Here is a 22,534-nt window from a genome sequence, read left to right on the forward strand (position 1 = left end):
AAAATGGCAGAGCCACTGTGAAAACAGTATGGCAATTCCTAAAAAATTTTTCAAAAAAAAATTATCACACAATCCTGCAATTCTACTACTAGGTATATATATATATATACCCTGAAGAACTGAAAGCAGGGACTCAAACAGATATTTGTATACCTGTGTTCACAGTAGCATTACTGACAACAACCAAAAGGTAGAAACAACCCAAATATCAACAGATGAATGAATGAATAAAATGTGGTATATATTATTCAGCTCTAATAAGGAATGAAAGTCTGACATTACAACATAGATGAATCTTTAAAAAAAATTTTTTTTAACATTTATTTATTTTTGAAAGACAGAGAGATAGAATGTGAGCAGGAGAGGAGCAGAGAGAGAAAGAGACATAGAATCTGAAGCAGCCTCCAGGCTCAAAGCAGTCAGCACAGAGCCTGATACAGGTCTTGAACTACCAAATCATGAGATCATGATCTGAGCCGAAGTCCAATGCTTAACCAACTTAGCCACCCAAGCTCCCCACAACACAGATGAATCTTGAGGCATTATGTTAAATGAAATAAGCTAAATTCAAAAGGAGAACATTGGGGGCACCTGGGTGGCTCAATCGGCTGGGCGGCCGACTTCGGCTCAGCTCATGATCTCACGGTTGGTGGGTTCAAGCCCCGCATCGGGCTCTGTGCTGACAGCTAGCTCAGAGCCTGGAGCCTGTTTCAGATTCTGTGTCTCCCTCTCTCTGACCTTCCTCTGCTCACACTGTCTCTCTTTTCTCTCTCTCAGAAATAAAAAAAAAAAATTAAAAAATTAAACAAAACAAAACAAAAAAAACAAAAGGAGAACATTGTAGGATTCCACTTTAGCTAGAGCAGCCAAATTCTTAGAGACAGAAAGTCGGATGGTGTTTCAGGGGGGTGCCAGGAGGGGAGAATAAGGAATTATTATTAACGGGGACAGAGTTTCAGTTTGGGAAGATGAAAAGTTCTGAAGATAGATGGTGGTAATGGTTGTAGAACAATATGTCACTGACTGTCACTGCCTATACCCTTACAAAATGTCTAAATGGTAAACTTCAGATTGTGTATATTTTACTGCAATTAAAAAAAAAACAAACAAACAGAAGAGCACCTGAGTGGCTCAGTCAACTAAGCGTCCAACTAACCAACTCTTGAATTTGGCTCAGGTCATGATTTCACAATTCATGAGATCAAGCCCTGCATCTGCTGTCAGTGCAGAGCATGCTTGGGGTAGTCTCTCTCTCTCTCTGTCTCTCTCTCTCTCTCTCTCTGGCCCTTTCCAGCTTGAGGGAGTGTGTGGTGGCTTGCTCTCGTGCTCTTGTGCTCTTGTTCCCCCCCACCAATAAACAATCAAACAAACATTAAGAGAAAGTTTAAAAAACCAAGCAAACAAAAAACAGAAAACCAGCTGAACATTGGTAAGGTTCCAGTGACTATTACGATGGCACTTTAACTAACTTTCATTTCCCTCTCTCCAGGTGTGTGTTGGCCTTGAAAACGAAGAACTTCACAGCTTCAGTAGCTATGAACACCAGCAGCCTAGCAGCTGCTGGAAAGGATACAACAAATTTGGAGCTCCCTCAAAGTCCCATCCTCAGAGCACTGTTAGTATGCAATCTGACTGACAGGCCAAGAAAGTGCAATCTCCTTATCTTTATTTGAGCTTACTCAGAGCTTGTTCCATGTGAACAGCCCTATCCTTAGGGCATTTTTCAAAAAAAAACAAACAACAGTCAGTGGCAGTGGTTTAACATCCTGACAGCCTAAGGCACTGATACCAGCTGAGGGTAACGGGACACTGAACAAAAAGCCCATAAATGTTTAGGAATGACATGTCTATAAGGGACTCTGACATATTCCTGGATAATGCATGCATTACACATACATTTACAGGCTGTGCACAAACCCAGGAAAGGCATGAGAGGCCCTGATCTCTTACCTGCGGTTGATCTTGAAGTTCTGTGGAAGCAGGAAGTAATGGCTAAGGGAAAATTGTAAACTACTTGCTGGGAGCACTGAAGGTATACTCCAATATACAGACAGGGCACCTTTGGCAAAGGGTGGATAATTTATTGGTTCAAGGCATTTAAGGAAATCTCTGTCTAATCATTAGCTAACCACTAAACCAACTAAGCAGAGACTGCAAAGGCCATACCCAGCAAAGAAGATAGGCTCTCCAGAGATTTAGTCCAGGAAAGTAACTAAATGAACAGCAATAAGAAACTCACAGGAAGGAGGGGAGAATCTGATTTTCAAACTTGCCACTTTTAAATGGCTCAGTTTTCATAAAAAAATTATGAGGCACACAAACAGGAAAGTATGGTCTATATACAAGGGAAAAAGCAGTCAACAAAACAACCTGAAGAGGCCCAGATGTTGGGCTTACTAGACAAAGACTTTAAATAATCTATTCTAAATACTTTAAAGAACTAAAGGAAATCATGTCTAAAGAAGTAAGATAAAGTATGAGAACAATGTCTCATCAAACAGAATAGCAATACAAATTATATTAAAAAAGAAAGAAAGATTTTCTGGAGGTGAAAAGCACAATAACTGAAATGAAAAATAAACTAGAGAGGCTCAACAGCAGATTTGAGCTGTCAGAAGAATCAGCAAAATCAAAGGTTAATTGAGATTATCCAGTCTGAGACAGAAAGAAAAAAGAATGAAGAAAACTGAATGGAGCCTCAGAGAACAAACCATCAAGCATACAAAATGTCAAGTATACAAACATACACATAATGGGAAACTAAAGAAATAATGGCCCCAAATTGCCCAAATATGATGAAAAATACACCCAAGAAACGCAACAAAATCTAGGTTAAAATAAATGCAAAGAGATCCACATTTAATATTCAAAATGCTGAAAGAAAAAGATCGTTAACCAAGAATTCTACATCCAGCAAAACTATCCTTTTAAAACTAAGGAGAGGGGTGCCTGGGTGGCTCAGTTGGTTACACGTCCAGCTTTGGCTCAGGTCATGATCTCACAGTTAGTGGGTTCGAGCCCCGTGTCGGGCTCTGTCCTAACAGCTCAGAGCCTGGAGCCTGCTTCAGATTCTGTGTCTCCTTCTCTCTCTGACCCTCCCCTGCTCACGCTCTCGCTCTCTCTTTCTCATAAGTAAATAAAACATTAAATTTTTTTTTAAATAAGAAAAAACTAAGGAGAGATTAAGGCATTCCCAGATAAACAAAAACTGAGAGCACTCATCCGTAGCAGACCTCTTCCACAAGAAATACTAAAGAGACTTTTATGCTCATATGAAAGGAAACTACACAGTAACTACAATCCACAAGAAGAAATAAACAGCAACAGTAAAACTACATAAGTAATATAAAAGGCAGTATAAATGTATATATTTAATTTTATTCTAATTTAAGAGACAATACATAAAGCAATAATTATAAAAGCATGTTAATGGGCTTGTGATATATAAATATATAATTTGTATGAGAAAAATAGCACCAAGGGAGAAGGAACAGAGCTGTACTGGAGTAAAGTTTTTGTGTATTCCTGAAATTAAATTTGTATTTATCTGAACTAGGTTACTACACTGTTTTTTTTTTTTAAATATTTATTTATTTTTGAGAGAAAGAGTCAGAGAGCAGAGAGAGGGAGACACAGAATGTAAAGCAGGCTCCAGTCTCTGAGCTGTCAGCATAGAGCCTGACACAGGGCTCAAACCCACAAACCATGAGATTGTGACTCAAGCTGAAGTTGGATGCTTAAGTGACTGAGCCACCCCGGGGCCCCTAGATTACTCGATTGTTTAAAAAACATGTTTTTAGGGGAGCCTGGGTGGCTTAGTGGGTTAAGCGTCCGACTTTTGCTTAGGTCATGATCTCGCGGTTCGTGGGTTCGAGCCCCGCGTTGGGCTCTGTGCTGACTGCCAGCTCAGAGCCTGAAGCCTATTTCAGACGCTGTCTCTCTCTCTCTCCTAGAAATAAAAAAACAAAACAAAAAACAAAAAAAGAGACAGAGAGAGAGAGACAGAGCAGGGGGGGGGGGGTAGAGAGAGAGAGAGAGAGAGAGAGAGAGAGAGAGATACAGAAGCAGAAGCAGACTCCAGGCTCTGAGCTGTCAGCACAGAGCCTGACACTGGGCTTGAACTCACCAACCATAAGATCATGTCCTGAGCCTCAGATGTTCATCCGACTGAGCCACCCAGGCACCCCACACCTTTTTAAGGTAAAATGTGAACTATAATCCCCAAAGCAACCACTAAAAAAAAGACTGGCTAGGAAGTCAAATTAGGGGCACCTGGGTGGCTCAGTCAGTTGAGGGCATGATCTCACGTTTCATGAGTTCAAGCCTCATATCAGGCTCACTACTGTTAGCCTGTCAGCACAGAGCCTGCTTCAGATCCTCTGTACCCCTCTTTCTGCCTCTCCCCCACTTGCGCTTTACACCCCCCCACAAAACTTTTTTTAATTAAAAAAAAAAGGAAGTCAAATTAGTTGAGTGTTAATCTTCCAATAACAAGTATAAAAGGAATTAGAGAGACTAAGGGATTAATACCAGCTACAGTCATTAAAAGCCTGAATGCAGTGTGTTCATTGTGTAAACAAAGCTTCATTCAAACCCTCGCACTAACAGACCTGAGGTCAGCACTTTGTTTCAGATGTACGTGACACTGAATAAATATCTGATACATCAGTGGAATGGCAGTAACAACCAAGAATCGAAAATCTGAAAATGGTTAGTAAATACAAGAGGATTTGCTGGCAGACTGAGAAGACAGAATTAAGAGCATCTCATCTGTTAAACACATTATCACTAGATGATCAGGGTGATGATCCTGGGTTACTTAACAGAAAGTTTCAATTAACAAAACACCTCTGTCCTTAACACCTCTGTCCTTAGCGAGTCACAAAGAAAAGGGTATCTTGCTGAAAGAGTCCTGAGTAGTCTTTCTAGAAGAGGAGACTAACTGGATGCCTGTGCTACAAATATTCCCACAGTCTCTATAACTGCCCATAGGCAGATGATACCCACGCCTATACAGATGCTCAGGCCAGATCTCTCTCCAAAGCTCAGGTAAAAGCCAAAAAATACTTTCAACAGTCTATAAGGTCCTATGACCATGCTCACATGACCCCATCATGTTCAACCACTTCCTCCCTCACTAAGCCTCAGGCCGGTGAGCCTCCTTACTGTTTCCTGAACCTGCCAGGCATGCCCAGAGCCCTTGTATGTGCTCTCCCTGGAATGCTTGCCCCCCAGATACTCTTTCTTCAATTCTTTTAGATCTCTACTAAAATGCTGCCTTCTGAGCGAAGCCTTCCTTCATTACCCCACGTTGAATCGAAACCCTCAGCATCCCCTACCCCTCCTTTGTCTCTATTCCCAGCTTTGTATTTCTCTAGGGTACTTATCTTCTACCATATGCTATAAATGCATTTTTTAAAATATTTTATTTATTTCTAGGAGAGAGAGAGAGACAGCGTGAGCAGGGGAGGGTCAGAGAGAGAGGGAGACACAGACTCTGAAACAGGCTCCAGGCTCTGAGCTGGCAGTCAGCACAGAGCCCGACGCGGGGCTCGAACCCACGAACCGGGAGATCATGACCTAAGCGAAAGTCGGACGCTTAACCGACTAAGCCACCCAGGCGCCCCTCTATAAATGCATTTTTATTGTTTATCATCTCCTCTCATTAAGTTATGAGTTCTTTCAGGACACATATTTCACCTATTTTTGTTCACTGCTCACTCTAACACTGTTCACTCTAACAATTAGAATGGCGCCAGGAATATAGCAAGTATACAATAACAACTATATTTTAAATTAATGAGCTCCAGATTCACATGTCCAACTCACTAAACATCTCCACTTGGATATCCACGAACCTCCATTCAACATACACAAAACAATTCATTGTCTACCTCATTCATCCTTACTCCTTCTTCTTGCAGTTTCCTAGCTGTCCACCTGCCTGCTCAAACCCGAAATCTCATCCTCCAAATCACATGAGTCATTTCCAAAACATATCTCACATCCATCCCTCTCTTCATCTTCATTGCCTGAATCCAAATATTCTCAGTGTCTCTCACAGCCCCAGTAATTGTTAAGTGTTCTCTAAACTGGGGTCTATGGAACTCTTAGAGTCTTTGTTTTCCCTCCTACTTCAACTGAGGTAGTCCCTGAGGGAACCTCCTCTTCTTCCTGACCTCTAAATGCTGCAGAGTCCTAAGATCTGGCCCTTGAATCCCATCTCTTCACTGTCTTCACTCTCTCCCTCCCCGGAACACCGTCAGCATTTTGGCTAGGTCGGTTCCTTAGTGAGTATGCGCTCTACACGCTGCAGGACATTCAGCAACCCTCACTTCGTCCCCCTTCCCCCAGCCCCCCACATTAAATGCCCACAGCCTTCCCAGTTACCATGACATGCAAAACCAGCCCCCTATATTTCTAAAACCTCCTGGAGGAGTAGCACCCCAAATATGAACCCTGACTACTCATCTCATCCAGTTTTATAGTTTAAAATACAATAGATACACTGATGACTTCCAAATTCGTATTTCCAGACTGAATCTCTCTCCTGAACTTCACACTGGTATATTCACAGCCCATGTAATATCTTTACTTGGAAATCTAAGAAGTTTTTCAAACACAGTATATTTTAAAAAATAAAACAAAATCTCTTGATTCCCCACTCCCAACTTTCTCCAATGTCCCCTATTCAATAGTCAGGACAACAGACGTAGAAGGCTTACCAAAAAACAAAACAAAACTCAGAAAACCCAAAAAACCAAATAGAGTTGGCAAGTGTGTAGGTGCTATTTTGGATCATCATTTCAGTCAAAAGGCAACTTAAGTTTCCAGTGGCTCAGGACAAAAACTTTGGTGTCATGACAGACTCTTCTCTTTCTCTCATACCCACATCTAAATCATCACCAAATTTTATGCCTCTGATCCAAGATACATCCATGATCTAAACACTTCTCACCACCCAACACCAAGCTGTGGCCACATCCTGCCCAGACTAGTGTGTCAACTCTTTAATCAACCTTCTTTCTTCCACTCAGGCTCCTATACTGTATTGTCCTTAGAGTGGTCTGGGTGATCCTTTATGAAAGGGAAGTGGGGGTGCCCGGGTGAATAAGTTGTGTGAGCATCTGACTCTTGATTTTGGCCCAGGTCATGATCTCAGGGTTGTGTGATCAAGTCCTGCATTGGTCTCCAGGCTACTGTGGAGCCTGTTTAAAATTCTCTCTCTCTCTCTCTCTCTCTCTCTCTCTCTCTCTCTACCCACCCCCAGCTTGTGCTCTCTCTCTAAAAAAAAAAAAGAAAAAAAAAAAAANGTGGAGCCTGTTTAAAATTCTCTCTCTCTCTCTCTCTCTCTCTCTCTCTCTCTACCCACCCCCAGCTTGTGCTCTCTCTCTAAAAAAAAAAAAGAAAAAAAAAAAAAGAAAAAAGTATAGAAGATCGTGTCTCCCTATGACATCTGAAATTAATTTCAAATTTTTTGCCATGGCCTTTGAGATCCCACATAACCTAACCCACTTACATACTCACAGACTTTGCCTCCTTCCTATCACTCTCTTGCTTGCTCTGTTCCGGCCACACCAACCCTGTTTGTGTGCTTCTGTAACTGAACAAGCACATTCTTACCCCAGGGTTTTGCAGGCGCTGTTCAAACAGCCTGGAATGCTCCTTTGTCACAAACTGCACAATTTACTCCTTTATTTCACATGACAACTCATATATGACTCGCTCAGAGGGGCCTTTCCTGGACTACCCTGTCTAAAATAGCACACCCCTTCCATCGCATCCTGTCCCTTCGTCCCATTTTTCTATTTTTAACTTATTGCTAAATTAATCTATATAAAACCTGAGCTAAGACAGATATTTTCTTATGTTTTCTTTTTAACATTTAAAAATTTTACCCTTCACGTTTTGGTCATCGATGCTACTAGAATTGATTCTCATGTATGGTACTAGATGGAGAACCATTTTGTTTTTTATGACAACAAATGATCTCAGTCCATTACTGAATAATTTATCTTCTCTCCACTGATGTGTAATGCCACCTTTGTCACATATCCCTTTCCCTGCATTCATAGGTCTCTCTCCCCGCACTCTGCACTATTCCACGGGTCTATTTTTCCATCTCAGGGCCAAAACCACTCTGATAATCAGTTTTATAATAAGTCTTGTAATCAAGTAGAAGTTTCCCCATCTAATCTGCAGAAGTGTGCTGGCTATTCCATCTACATTTTATTTATTTATTTAAAGTTTCTTTATTTATTTTGAAAGACTGAGACAGTGGAAACGGGGGAGGAGCAGAGAGAGCGGGAGAGAGAGAGAATCCCAAGCAGGCTCCGCGCTGCCAGCACAGAGCCTGACATGGAGCTCGAACCCATGAAACCACGAGACCACGACCCTAGCTGAAACCAAGAGCTGGACACCCAACTGACTGAGCCACCCAGGCACCCCTGCTCCATATACATTTTATTTTTTTAATGTTTTTTTAATTTATTTCTGAGAGAGAGAGAGAGAGAGCGAGCAGGGGAGGGTCAGAGAGAGACACACACACAGAATCTGAAACAGGCTCCAGGCTCTGAGCTGGCTGTCAGCACAGAGCCCGACACGGGGCTCGAACCTGAACTGTAAGATCATGACCTGAGCTAGTCGGATGCCCAACCGACTGAGCCACCCAGGTGCCTCTCCATATACATTTTAGAATCAACTTGTCAAATTCCATGGGAAAAAAAAACTTACTGGAATTTTGATTAGAATTACATTTAATCTAAAACTCAAACTGGAGAGAACTGCCCTCTTTATAATACGAAGTTTTCCAAACCATGAGTATTTTATGTTTCTCCCATTTATTTAGGTCTCCTTCATTACTTCTCTGCTTGGACCATCTTTGTCTTTTAAACAGAGTTTTTGGGGAAAACAATCTATTCTTTGTGATTAAGAGATATTTGTATTCCTTTTTACCACCCTATTTTCTTTTTTCATTTGTTCAACTTTTCAGGTTTTTCCTCCCTTTTTTGCCCTCTGCTGTCTCATTTTTTTATTCCTTTTTCTCATTTCTATTCATTTGTATTCTTTCTATTTCTATTCTTTCATTGTTACTTCTTAAAGACTGACAGGAATACTTTATCTGAAGTCACTTAATATCTGTACTCTCCTTCTGAAATATATAGGACCTCTTAGAATTCTTTTACTTCAAGCCCCTTCCCTGTTTATATTTGTTTGAGTGCTTTCCATGTCTACACCCACAAATAAGATATTACTGTTTTATCAAGTCAGTCCTTAAGATTTTCCTTAATGTGCATGTGTTCTGTGCTCATCATTCCCCTTTGCATCTCAGACCGTTGAGTCCAAGAAGCAGATTTCCTTCACAAGTGCCTCCGGGGAGGTGCCATGGGAACAAGTGCCTTCAGTTCCTTTGTTTGAATTTTTTTCTTTTAAATTTATTTTGACATATTGTTTTACTGAGTGTACAATTCTCAGCTGACATATGTTTTCTTATACCATTTTGAAAATACTGTTCCGTTGCCTTTTTACTTCTAGTATTGGCCCAACCAGCACACCAAACAATACCTCAAAAAGTACATATCCTGTTAGGAAAAATTATGTATTCTTGATGGACTTATTTATATCTGTATTTACAACTTGAGGCTATCCTGGGCACTCAAAATGAAACAAGGAATAAAAGCTATCAGTGACTGAGATGGAAAAAACATTTCTGTGTTTTAAAAAAAACTGTTCAGGGGCGCCTGGGTGGCTTAGTCGGTTAAGCGTCCGACTTTCACTTGGGTCATGATCTCGCGGTTTGTGGGTTCGAGCCCCGCGTCGGGCTCTGTGCTGACTGCCAGCTCAGAGCCTGGAGCCTATTTCAGAGTCTGTGTCTCCCTCTCTCTCTGAACCTCCCCTGCTCACGCTGTCTCTCTCTCTCTCTCTCTCTCTCCTAGAAATAAATAAAAATATTAAAAAAAAAAAATAAATTTATAAAAAAAATAAATAAATAAATAAAAAAAAATAAAAAAAACTGTTCAGAAGCACCTGACTTAGTTGGAGGAGTGTGTGACTCTGATCTTGGGGTTGTGAGTTCAAGCCCCACATTAGGTATAGAAATAACTTAAAAGTAAAAAAAAAAAAAATTAAGTTTATTTATCTTATTTTGAAAGAAAGAGCATGAGCTGGGGAGAGCAGAAGAGAGAAGGGGAGAGACAGAGAATCCCAAGCAGGCTCTGTGCTGTCAGTGTGGATCCCAATATAGGGCTCAATCCCAGGAACAGTGAGATCATGATCTGAACCAAAATCAAGACTCAGATGCTTAACCAACTGAGCCACCGAGGCACACCAAAAACAAAATTTAAAAAAAATTAAAAAGTCTGTTCCAAAAAAGTCACACTGGGGCGCCTGGGTGGCTCAGTCAGGTCAGCTCAGAGCCGGGAGGCTGCTTCAGATTCTGTTTCCTTCTCTCTGCCCCTCCCCACTTGTTCTCTCTCTCTCTCTCTCATGCTTTTTCTCTCTCAAAAGTAAATAAGCATTTAAAACTTTTTTTTAAAAAAGTTATGCTTAGGAAAGTTTATTTTTAAGCACAAATAACCAACATCTAACATATTACTTAAGAGTTAAGACTTAAAAATGAGACTAAAACCCCCTCTTTCAAGAAAAACTAAACTCCTCCTCCTAGTTAAACACGATCTTTTCAGTTACCACTAAGAGACATGAATCAGCTCTTTAAAATAGAGGTGTGGTTCACTGATAATCAAAAGTACTCTCAGGAAATATCATTACTGCATTACAAAGGACATTATTTTCAGGAAAAATACAGATGTCAGCCAGGGTGAGCTTCCTTTTAAGACATGCAGATCATAATTAATCATGTTATTACTTCTGAAATAAATGGGACTGAATCTGGACTTCAGGCAATTAAAGTTTCTTTTTAATTGATGAAGTTTGGTTACATAATTTGTGTGGTGTTAGAAATCTAGTAAAAATTCTCTTTGAAAGACAGACTCAAATGGACTTAAAATAGTTTCCATATGTCTGGATCGCAGTGCTACCAAGTATAAATATCTCCTCATGAAACAATATTTGGGCTCATTACTTACGGGAATTTAATATGCCTGTCTACCACCCTGATCTCGTCTGATCTCAAAGCTTAAACAGGGTCTTGCCTGGTTAGTACTTGGATGGGAGGAATTTAATGTTGTTTAATTTAATAATTGATGTTTAGGAGGTTAATCGTTTTAAATCTCTTGTAGTTAAAAGGAAGAAGTTGCTCAACAACTGTTCTTTAATATCTTCCTTGCTTTTCTGCCCTCCCAAATCACTAACATACCAACATACTTTATTTACCAAATCCCCTAAACCTTTATTTTTAATTCCTTAACAAGAATGCCCTAATGGGGCACCTGGGTGGCTCAGCCGGTTAAGCATCTGACTTTGGCTCAGGTCATGATCTCAGTGTTTGTGGGTTCGAGCCCCGCGTCGGGCTCTGTGCTGACAGCACAGAGCCTGAAGCCTGTTTCGGATTCTGTGTGTGTGTCTCTCTCTGCCCCTCCCCCACTCATGCTCTGTCTCTGTCTCAAAAATAAACTATATAAAAAAATTTTTTACATAAATATAGTTAAATGCATGCTTTTCTACTTCATTCGAATGGTTAAGAGAGTTAAGAGGTTAGAGGGGAGCTTCTGATTGCTACAAAATAAATTTTCTTCCTTCTGTAAGCACAAAGAGAAAATAGTTGGTTTTTAAAAGAATTTTTTCATGTTTATTTATTTTTGAGACAGAGAGAGACAGGTAGTGAGTGGGGAAAGGGACAGAGGGAGAGGGAGACACAGACTCCGAAGCAGGCTCCAGGCTCTGAGACGTCAGCACAGAGCCTGACACAGGGCTTGAACTCACAAACCATGAGATCATGACCTGAGCTGAAGTCAGACGCTTAACCAACTGAGCCACTCAGGCACCCCGAGAAGATAGTTTTAAAAACACAAAGAAATAAGTCAGACACAAAAAGACAAATATTAAATGATTCCACTTATATGAGACACCTAAAATAGGCAAATTCATACAGACACCAAATAGAACTGAGGTCACCAAGGGCCGAGAGGGGAAGGCAATGGGAGTTATTATTTATTGGGAACAGTTTCAGTTTGGAAAGATGGAAAAGTTTTGGAAATGGCTAGTAGTGATGGCTGGCCCATGTTGTTAATGTTCTTAATGCCACTGAATTGAACACTTAAAAAAGGTTAAAATGATGATTTTACCACAATTAAAATATAAAGTGCAATGGTCACTGCAGTTGCAAAGAGACTTATTTATCTTACACCACAAACTGCAAACATCTATTCATTTAACAGAATGGCTCTTATTGGCCCATGGCTATAGTGAAAGGAAGCCCCTCTTCCAATTACATAAAGATGTTGTTCCAGAAGCTACTTATCTCTTAATTTTATGTAAGCATTAGAGTATGCAGAAGACCATCAGAAAAAATTCCCAATCTTAAGCAAGAGGCATTGGGTCATCTTTTCATACATAGAGCAAAGATAAACCCATATTCTGAATCTTAATGCTCTTCCTCAAATTTAAATTTAGAGGAAGGGATGTGAGGCAAAGTAGGGTGTGTGCAAGTAAAAGGAAATGGAAAGTACTCTTCATACCTAGTGACTTGGTTCTGTATTATTTGGTGTTTATTGACAGCATTTTTATTATTTTTTTAATGTTTATTTTTGAGAGAGAGAGAGAGAGAATGTGAACAGGGGAGGGACAGAGGAAGGGAGACACAATCCAAAGCAGGCTCCAGGCTCTGAGCTGTCAGCACAGAGCACAACACGGGGCTCGAACTCACAAACCAAGAGATCATAACCTGAGCTGAAATCAGATGCATCACCAACTGAGCCATGAATGACAGCATTTTTCAAAGGGATTGAACCTAGGTGGTTCAGTTGGTGACGGGTCTGATTTCAGCACAGGTCGTATCTTCCGGTTGGCAAGTTCAGGCCTCATGGGGCTCTCTGCTGTGGCACTCTGCTGTCAGCAAAGAACCCACAGTGGATTCTCTCTCTTCCTATCTCACAAAAATAAACACATACACATTTTACAAGCAAATTAAAGGGATTTGTCCATGAGGGAAGGGAAGAAGAGGTAAGTCTCCCTTAGAAATGTTCCCTCTTTCTACTTGCCACTCACTGGAGGGGGACAGGGAAATGTCTCAGGGCTCCACTTTTTTTCCCTTAAGATTGTACTTTTAAGTAATCTCTATACTCAATGTGGGGCTTAAAGTCACACCCCCAAGATCAAGAGTCATGCACTCTACTGACTGATTCTGGCGCTCCAGAATAAAGATTTTAAATATCTAATGACCTAGGTGGACATTACTAGCTCAAGATTAATAAGAACACTTTGAGGAGTGCCTGGGTGGCTCAGTTGGTTAAGGATCTGACTCTTGATTTCAGCTCGGATCATGATCTCACAGTCCTGAAATCCAGCCCCATGTCAGGCTCCATGCTGAACTGTTTGGGATCCTCTCTCTCTCCCTCCGCCCCTCTCCCTTGCACACTCTCTCTCAGAATAAACAAACATTAAAAAAAGAAAAAAGAACAACACTTTTAGTGTCTTCCAAAACTCCAAATGTCGTCACAAAACAAATGCTAACAGTTAACTGAACAAAATTAACTTAGAATAACATCTTTATCCCACACATCAAAATTGCTTTTTCCGGGGTGCCTGACTGGCTCAGTCAGGAGAACATGTGACTCTTGATCTCGGGGTTGTGAGTTAGTACCCCACACTGGGGGTAGAGATTACTTAAAAATAAAATAGAACGACCCTACCACCTAGCAACTGCACTTCTAGGTATTTACTCAGAGGCTATAAAAATGCTGATTCAAAGGGGCATATGCACCCCAATCTTCACAGCACCACTATCAACAATAGCCAAATTATGGAAAGAGCCCAAATGTCCATCAACTGATGAATGGATAAAGATGTGGTATAGAGGGGTGTCTGGGTGGTTCACCTGGGTGATGAACTATATAAATATTCATCTAGTAATTTTATTTTAGTAATTTCATTTTAAAGAAAAAAGTTACACATACAAGACCTATGTAGGGGCGCCTGGGTGGCTTAGTCGGTTAAGCGTCCGACTTTCGCTTAGGTCATGATCTCACGGTTCGTGGGTTCGAGCCCCGCGTCGGGCTCTGTGCTGACTGCCAGCTCAGAGCCTGGAGCCTGTTTCAGTCTGTGACTCCCTCTCTCTCTGACCCTCCCCTGTTCACGCTGTCTCTCTCTCTCTCTCCTAGAAATAAAAAAAAAAAAAAAAACAAGACCTATGTAATAATTAAACAAATTGAAACCCACAACATAAGAATCCTTAACTCAATTTATTTCCATAAACAGTAACTGTTTAGTGGGGGAGAATAAAGAGGTAAACTAAAGAGGGAAAAGTGCCCCTGCAGAGACATGGTCAAAGTGCTCTGGGGTCACTCAAGTTAAGGAGCAATCATTAATCTTTTACACCAATTTTTGAAACTGCATTTCCTATCAAAGTGCAAAGGAGAGAGTAAGCAGCTGGGTAGAGAGAATCAAGTACACTGGTAATCAACTAGATGGCATATGCAGGGTAAAGGTGGGGGGAAGGGAGTTCTCTGTAAGAGATTAAATATGCTGAGTTCCGCCAAAATCAGCCCCAGAAAGGAAACAAACAAACCAAGCAATGCATTTAAGTTGCCAGACAATCATAAGATTGTTATCTAGTCTTAAATAAAATGCAGTGAAAATCTATCTAAAAAATACTCCTGGAGGGCGGCCTGGGTGGCTCAGCTGGTGAAGCATCCAACTTCAGCTCAGATCATGATCTCATGGTTCATGAGTTCAAGCCCCACATCAGGCTCTGCACTGGCAGCTCAGAGCCTAGAGCCCGCTTAGGAGGATTCTGTCTCCTCTCTCTGCCCCTCCCCAGCTTGAGCACGCTCTTAAATGCACACGCACACTTACTCTCTCTCAAAAAGAAACATTAAAAAAAAAATCTTTAAAAAATACTCCTGGAAATGTGTATAACAAGTTCACACTTGAAAGAATAAATGCACAGGTTTTTAACAATGGGGTTTTTTTTTTGGTCACAGATTTGAGTCAAGATTAGATTTTATTTGAAATATATACCTGACAGAAACACCCAGCAACATCATATACTATAAACACATTTCTAAATCAACGCACTGACAGCCCACATCCTGAGAGAGTTCCCTTTTGCCACTCAGGACACTTGAACAGATGGATGCACCTGAAACCAGGAATCCCTCTCTCCTACATCACTGATCCCAGTGCTTTTTCACATATCTTTTTCCTTTACCAGGTATACTATCTTTTTTCATATTTATTAAACACCACACAGTCTGTAAAGACCTCACACATATGTTATCTCCTCGAAAACCCCACAAAGAAATGGCTATTATCCCTATTTTATAGATGAAGAAACTAAAGTGTAAGGGGGTTAGCTGAGCTGGATACTCACAGCTACAACGTGATAGTGCCGGAAATAAAGGTAGGAACTGCATTATCTTGAGTAAATAGGTCAGAACTTCCAGGTTGTCAAAACCAACACCAGGTGCTTTCAACAGACTATAGAGAAGTTGAACGGAAAACTAAGCTTGAATCTGAAAGCTGTATAGTTTCAACCACCTCCTCCCTAAAAATCAGACAGACATTAAACACACTTCCTCTCCTAAAATTCCCTGGAATATTTTTGGTTCCAAATCATAAAATCATAGAATTTAAGACACCAACTAATCTATTCTTTGAGAGATGAGAAAACTGAAGCACAAGGCCTGTGACCTGCTCAGAGCTGGTGGCACCAAAGCCTTCTGTGACAATATAGTGTGTTTTCTTCAAAGGCCCGCATCAACAGTACCCAAGAGATACTGCTTTACTGAGAACAAAGGAGACAGAACATGGGGACTAGCAGACATTTCGGGTGTGACCTCCGCTAGGCCCTAATTACTGTTCAGTGGCCCTTTTGCTCTCTGGTTGGCTCCCTTGCCTTTTCCACAACTGCTATTTCAAAACTTGAACACTCTCTGAAGTCATCTAGCCTTTTATCATTCTGCACATAACGTAACCCCTTCCACTGGAAAGGAAGATAAAAAAGAGGTCATTAGACATTAACAGACCTTATAAGGCAGAAGTTATGATCCCCAAGCTTTGCAGTCAAAATATAGCTGGATTCCAGACCTCTTCCATTACTTATATGGTGCCTTTGGGAAATGAAGTTAATCTCGCTGAACCACAATTTCTTCAACTGTCAAATGGGAATGCCCGCCCACTCTACGGGATTTTTGTAAAATAACAGATTTAAAAGTACCTAAGTTGCTGGTAACTATTCCAATTTCAATTCCCATCTCCATCACTTCAAAACACATCTTCTTCCTTCCTTTTTTTATGTTTCCCTTTCACCTCTCCATAGATTTCATTGTCTTCCAGGGCTCCTTTATCATCTCCCTTTTCTCTTGTGCAGCTCTTCAATAACCTCCACTCTGCTGGCTCCTTCTCCTTTACCTTAAAACATTCCAAATCTCTTCCATCTTCCATCTTTAACCTACCCTAAAGACAGCAAGCAATTGGGGCACCTGGGTGGCTCAGTCAGTTAAGCATCCAACTTCAGCTCAGGTCATGATCTCACGGTTCGTGGATTCGAGCCCCGCATCAGGCTCTGTGCTGACAGCTCAGCGCCTGGCGCCTGTTTCAGATTCTGTGTCTCCCTCTCTCTCTGCCCCTCCCCTGTTCACACCATCTCTATTTCTCTCTCAAAAATAAATAAAACATTAAGAAAATTAAAAAAAAAGACAGCAAGCAATTACCTTTCAAAAACAGATCGGATTATGTCAACTATGTGCTTTAAAAACCTTTGATGGTGTAAAAATTCCCTAATCATAAAGCCTAAACTCTTTAGCAAAGAGTTTTGAACCCTTCTCAGCACCTGGCCATCAACCTTTCCTTTCACCAGCCACTCTACTCTTCAACTACTCAACCTCTGGGGTCCAGAGACCCCCTAAGTATTTCACAACCTTCTAAAATTATACGCATGTTTGCTTATGTGCAATTGTCCAAGGTGACAATCCATTGGTCTTCTCAAATTTCCTACAGGGAGCATCTGAACCAAAGCACGTTAAAAACTAATGGCAAAACCCAGGGCGCCCAGGGGGCTCAGCTGTTTAGGCAGCTGACTTCAGCTCAGGTCATGATCTCACGGTTTCAAGCCCCACTGTCAGTATCTGTGCTGACAGCGCAGAGCCTAGAGCTTGCTTCAGATTCTGTCTCCATCTCTCTCGCCCTTCCCCACTTGCGCTGTCTCTCTTTTCTCTCTCAAAAATAAACATTAAAAAAAAAAAAAAAAAAACCTAACTGCAAAACCCTCTTAGCTATACCAGACTACTTACTCTTTTCCAGACGCACACCTTATCCTTTCCACCTCCATTCCTAAACCCAAATGCTTCCTCTCTGGCTGATTAGGCATGGTAGTGGTTGGGGGAATCAAGCTGGAATAACCTTAATAGTAATGGGGCTACTGGGTGAATTCTTATTCATCCCTCAAGAACAAGCTCCAAAATCACTTGCTCTGTAATGTCTTCCTTCACAGTTTACCAAACAGAATCATTCAGTCCCTTTCCTACATTGTAACACAGCTCTACTGAACACTTAGTATTGAACACCACACCACAATTAGGTGTTGCAATGTTAAGATTTTCAAGGCAGGGGCACCTCGGTGGCTCGGTTGGTTGAGCATTGTCTGACTTTGGCTTAGGTTATGAACTTGCAGTTTGTGGGTTCAAGCCCTGAGTCAGGCTCTGTGCTGACAGCTCAGAGCCTGGAGCCTGCTTTGGCTTCTGTGTCTCCCTCTCTCTCTGCCCCTCCACTGCTCACACTCTTGTCTCTCTCTCAAAAATAAATAAAGATTAAAAAAAGAAAAGATTTTCAAGGCAGAGGCTCAATACCTTTACATCTCTGTACCTCCAGAACATAACTCAGATCCTAGCATGCAATGGGCAAAATAAAAATTTGCCGAATAAAAGAAACATTTTTGGCATTGCATTTGTGCTCTGGTATTCTCCACAACTACCCCTGCTCACTTTTGTTATTAATTCACTCATTCAACAAATATTTATAAAACTCCAAAGAAATGCCTGGAGCTATGTGCTAAGCAGGAAGGAAATAGACTAGGACATACAGTTCTTGCCATTAAGACAGTTAACTGTGACAATACGAACAAATACAAAGGTCTTACAAGAGGGGCGCAGGGGTGGCTCAGTGGGTTAAGTGTCCGACTCAGGTCTCTCACTAACTCACTATCATGAGATCAAGTCCTCGTATGGCTCAACACGGAGCCTGGAGCCTACTCGGGATTCTCTCTCTCTCTCCCCCCCCCCCTCAATTGTTCTCTTTCTAAATTAATTAATTGATTAATTTCAAAGAACAAGTTTTACTTGATGAGTGTTCCATGGAGACATGACAGTCACAGAACATTTTTCAATGAGATATCAGACTGTCTCTGACCAGAAAATCCATCCATTCTTTGTCTCTTTCTTTATAAATAACCTTCTTCCAATGCTCCTTTACCTTTTCTAAAGGGTATAATGCAAACAAATACCCTCTGACTTCTGGAAATAATTCCACAAGCTAGATAGAGCAGGAATGACTATCCCAATGCTGAAGATGAGAAAACTAACCTTCAAAGAGGTTACTGCTCCAGGTTGCACATTAATGAAAGAGGATTTTATTCAGTACTTATTTACTGTCTGAGTTGCCCAACTTCCCCACCCCTAATCAGTCTGTAAGCCCCAAAAAGGAAAAGACTTGGTTTTCACTGCTTTGTCTTCAGGGTCTGGTTCCTGGGTTTCTAGGAATCTGATCCAGTGTCTGGAACACAACAGGCTTCCAATAATTGTTGACTAAATGAATGAATGAAATGATCTGGAAATAAAGTAGACCAAGAGCAAAACACACAAGGAAAAAAGTTCCTTCTCATTATGATGGCATAATAAAAGAGATTTAAAACAGGCTTCCACTAGTTAGAAAGGCGAGACCAACTGAATTGACTCAATTCCATTGGCATGTTATGCATTTTACCTAAGAAGAATTTAAGTAAAGGAGGTGAAGTAAGTTTCTATTTCTGATGTCACATTCATGGCATGTACTGACATAAAGCCAAGATTTAACTGCAGGTTTGAAACTAATTAGAAGTTTTTACTAAAAGCAAACACTAAAGAAAGCATTTTCCTGAGTCTTGACTCTGGCTAGAAAAGAATCTGAAGTTCAGTTCTCTCTTCAATGCTAGTTCCAGCAGCCAAAAGTGCTGCATAGATGTTCTTCAACATATTTCTTTAAAAACCTCTAAGCAAAGGTTAGTCAAAACTTTTTGGTAACGATTAGACAAAACCACAGCCCACTAACTCACCACTCTTCTACCTCCAGAGCCTCATAAAATTGCCACTGGGTCTGAGCACAAGGCAATCGCAGCGTCCAGCAAACAAGGTGATGCGATCAACATTCAGCATGATTTAGGGCTTTGCATGACATTGTTTATGTTCTAAAAACTCCAGTCCTGGGGCGCCCAACGCTCAGTTGGTTGAGCATCCTACTTTGGCTCAGGTCATAACCTCACGGTTCACGGGTTCAAGCCCTGTGTCAGGCTCTGTGCTGACAGCTCAGAGCATAGAGCCTGCTTCTGATTCTGTGTCTCCCTTTCTCTGTCCCTCCCCTGCTCACACTCTGTGTCTCTCTCTCAAAAATAAATATTAAAAATTTTTAAAATAAAAACTCCAGTTCCTTACTGATCACTTTGCTCTCATTAGAAAATATTTCCATTACTTTCCTCCAATATTTAAATGTCAATAAATCATAAGCTGTTCATGGTGGTATGAGTAATTGTAACAGGTGTGAAGTAACGGAAAGAGTGCTGGACTGGAGTATGGTTTACTATTTCCTATCTAGGTTAACCGTGTGACTTTGGGCAAGTCACTTAACATTTTAGAGGCTGAACATTTATCAGCAGTAAAGTGAGAACCACCAACTCAGAGAACTGTAGTAAGAAGTTACATAATATATATGATGAGCTGTTTTCAAAAAAACACTAATAGCAATTTCATATTTGAACAGATAACAGCCAGTCATTAGCGACTGATGTTCCTTAATTTTTTAAATGTTTATGTATTTTGAGAGAGAGAGAGAACGAAAAGAGTGCAAGCTAGGGAGGGGCAGAGAGAGAAATCCCAAGCAGGCTTCATCCACACTGTCAGCAGCACCCAACGAGGAGCTCAGATTCACAAACCCCGAGATCATGACCTGAGATGAAACCGAGAGTCTGATGCTTAAGGGACTGATCCACCCCCATGCCCCGTTCCTTAGATTATTTTTAAAACTTCTAGGGCAATTCCGTGGATGCTTCTTCAAAACACAGCCAGAAAAACAACCAAATCCCTACTCATTGCTGGATTAAAAACTGAAGGGAACTACTGCGTTAAAGACTTCATCCCTACACAATATTACTAACACAATCTGGATTCTCATAATCACTTCCATTATGAATTATCAAAATAATAAAGTACAATAGGCTTTATTTTGCCTACTTGACTAGGGAGGGCATTTAAGCTATACAACTTTAATAACTTCCCCTGATTCACGTAAAAGGGTCCTGGTTGTCCTCATTTCAGAGACCCGAAATACTAATTATTTCCAAAAGGAGCCACCGCAGTGGCATTTAGAAAGCTCTGCCTTATGCTGAATCTCGCAATGCAGTCTTCCAGCGGAACATACCACTATCTAACAAAATTTGATTAAATTCGCATAATTCCCTGGTTTCAGTAAGGATCTACAACTACTCTCCTCCCTCAAACTGGCTTCATTCCTATTACTTTGTGAACTAGTCTCTTTGTTGCTTTCTTGAAGCTACTAGGTTTCTGGTTTCGCTATAACGCGGATCTATTAATGGACGTCTCTTTCAACTTTGTTTCAAGCAGCAGAAATAAAAAGGATTGCGGGTACCAAGGGAGACGAACTGGGCGCCTGGAAGAAGTCCTGTAGCTTTTTTTCTGCATGCGATGAATGAAAAGCTTGCTCGCTGCCCTATAAATCACTTTCTCTCCTCCGAGATTCACTCCAAGACGTGTGTGAACTACCATTCTGCTCAACCGCGCTGGTTCTTTGGTTCCTCGATCACAGCTGCAACCTAATCAAACACGGCAGCAAATTCGGTCCCCAGTATCCCGGGGAGGGGGCTCACTTCTTTTCCACTGGCCCATCCCCCTACCGAGAAAAACGGCTGGAGAGTGGTACCCCAAAGCCGCGCGGGGCTACATTTCAGAGTTAAGACAATAACCTCGAGGGTGTTCAACAGAAACTCCGTCGGCCACTGCCTGGCTCCGAGCCTCCGCTCTGCCCAGCCGGGATGCAGAGGTCCGACCGATGACGGGTTTTTAAAATGGACTTTGACCTGATCCGGTTACCGTAACCGGATCCCCTGGGACAGGTCCCCATCAGGCACCGGCCCGGAGGGCTCCCCGGAGGAGGCGACCTCACGCACTGGCACAAAGGGGCAGCCCAGACAAAAGGGCCCCGCCAAGTCGCGGGAGGCAGAGGGGGCCAGCTTTCGCGGGACAACTGCAGGCGGAGAAACCACGGCGGGACCGTTGTGGGAGGGCGGAGGAGGAGGCGGCGGCCCCGGCCCAGCCCGCCCCGCCCTGGACCGACGCGGTCGCCGCTCGGGCCGTTACCCTCGCCCAGACCGCGACCTCCTTGCGGCGCCTAGAACGCGGCGCGAGCCTAAGAGGCGCCAGCAACCAGACTTCGCGCACTTTCCGCTCACTTTCCCTTGCTCATCGAACTCACCCGGGTGGCCGCCGCCGCCTCCTCAGCCTCCACAGTAGCTTCCCCCGGAAATCCTACCTGGCCCGCCCGCCGCCAGGCTGCAGCCAGAGCCTTCGGCCCCGGGAGGGGGAGCCGGAGCTGGCCAGACAGTGAGGGGTAGGAAGTGGTCCCGCGGAGGCTCACGGGACTCGTAGTCTCCAGCAAGGGCCAGGGGCTTTGCGGGACGGACAAGATGGCGGGAATACCTCGCCCTCCGCTCCCGGGCTGTCGGCCTCACACGGACTCTCTGGGCATGCGCCACCCGCTGCTGCCCCCCCCGCTATAAAAGAACTTGGGCTGCTTTCCTGATATCCCTGGGGCAAAGGTCTTTGGACTTGGGAGGACAGAAATAAGTAGTCAGCTGCAGGCAGTGCCTAGGGAGGGAGCTGATGGCCCAAGTGTACTATGTTAGAAAACCGTGTCCAATCCCTATCTGGTCAAATTTCAAATATAATTTATCAAAAGAAAACACTATTGGGGCGCCTAAATTGCTTAGTCGTTTAAGCATCTGACTCCGGATTACGGCCCAGGCCATGAGTTCATGGTTTATGAGTTTGAGCCCTGCATCTGGCTCTGTGCTGACAGCTCAGAGTCTGCTTTGGGAGTCTCTCCCTCTATCTGCCCTCCCAAGTGCTCGCTCTCTCTTTCTCTCTCTCTCTCTCTC

General features: G+C 42.2%; 1 protein-coding gene across 4 annotated transcripts in view; it reads right to left on the reverse strand.

Moving 5' to 3' along the window:
* The window catches only part of PHACTR4 (phosphatase and actin regulator 4), a 109,425-nt gene extending 87,437 nt beyond the window's left edge, over window positions 1–21,988 (reverse strand). For 2 of the 4 annotated variants that reach the window (XM_039231867.1, XM_039231862.1), the window contains exon 1: window positions 21,010–21,059. The gene's annotated coding sequence lies outside the window, so the exon portion shown is untranslated. Of the gene's footprint in view, window positions 1–21,009; window positions 21,073–21,852 lie in introns of those variants that run through there. The other 2 variants (XM_039231876.1, XM_039231892.1) reach the window with 2 other exon arrangements.
* Window positions 21,989–22,534: the final 546 nt, after the last annotated feature.

This window comes from Hyaena hyaena, unplaced genomic scaffold (genome assembly GCF_003009895.1).
Source record: "Hyaena hyaena isolate Hyena2069 unplaced genomic scaffold, ASM300989v1 scaffold_3, whole genome shotgun sequence".
In the NCBI taxonomy this organism is placed as follows: domain Eukaryota; kingdom Metazoa; phylum Chordata; class Mammalia; order Carnivora; family Hyaenidae; genus Hyaena; species Hyaena hyaena.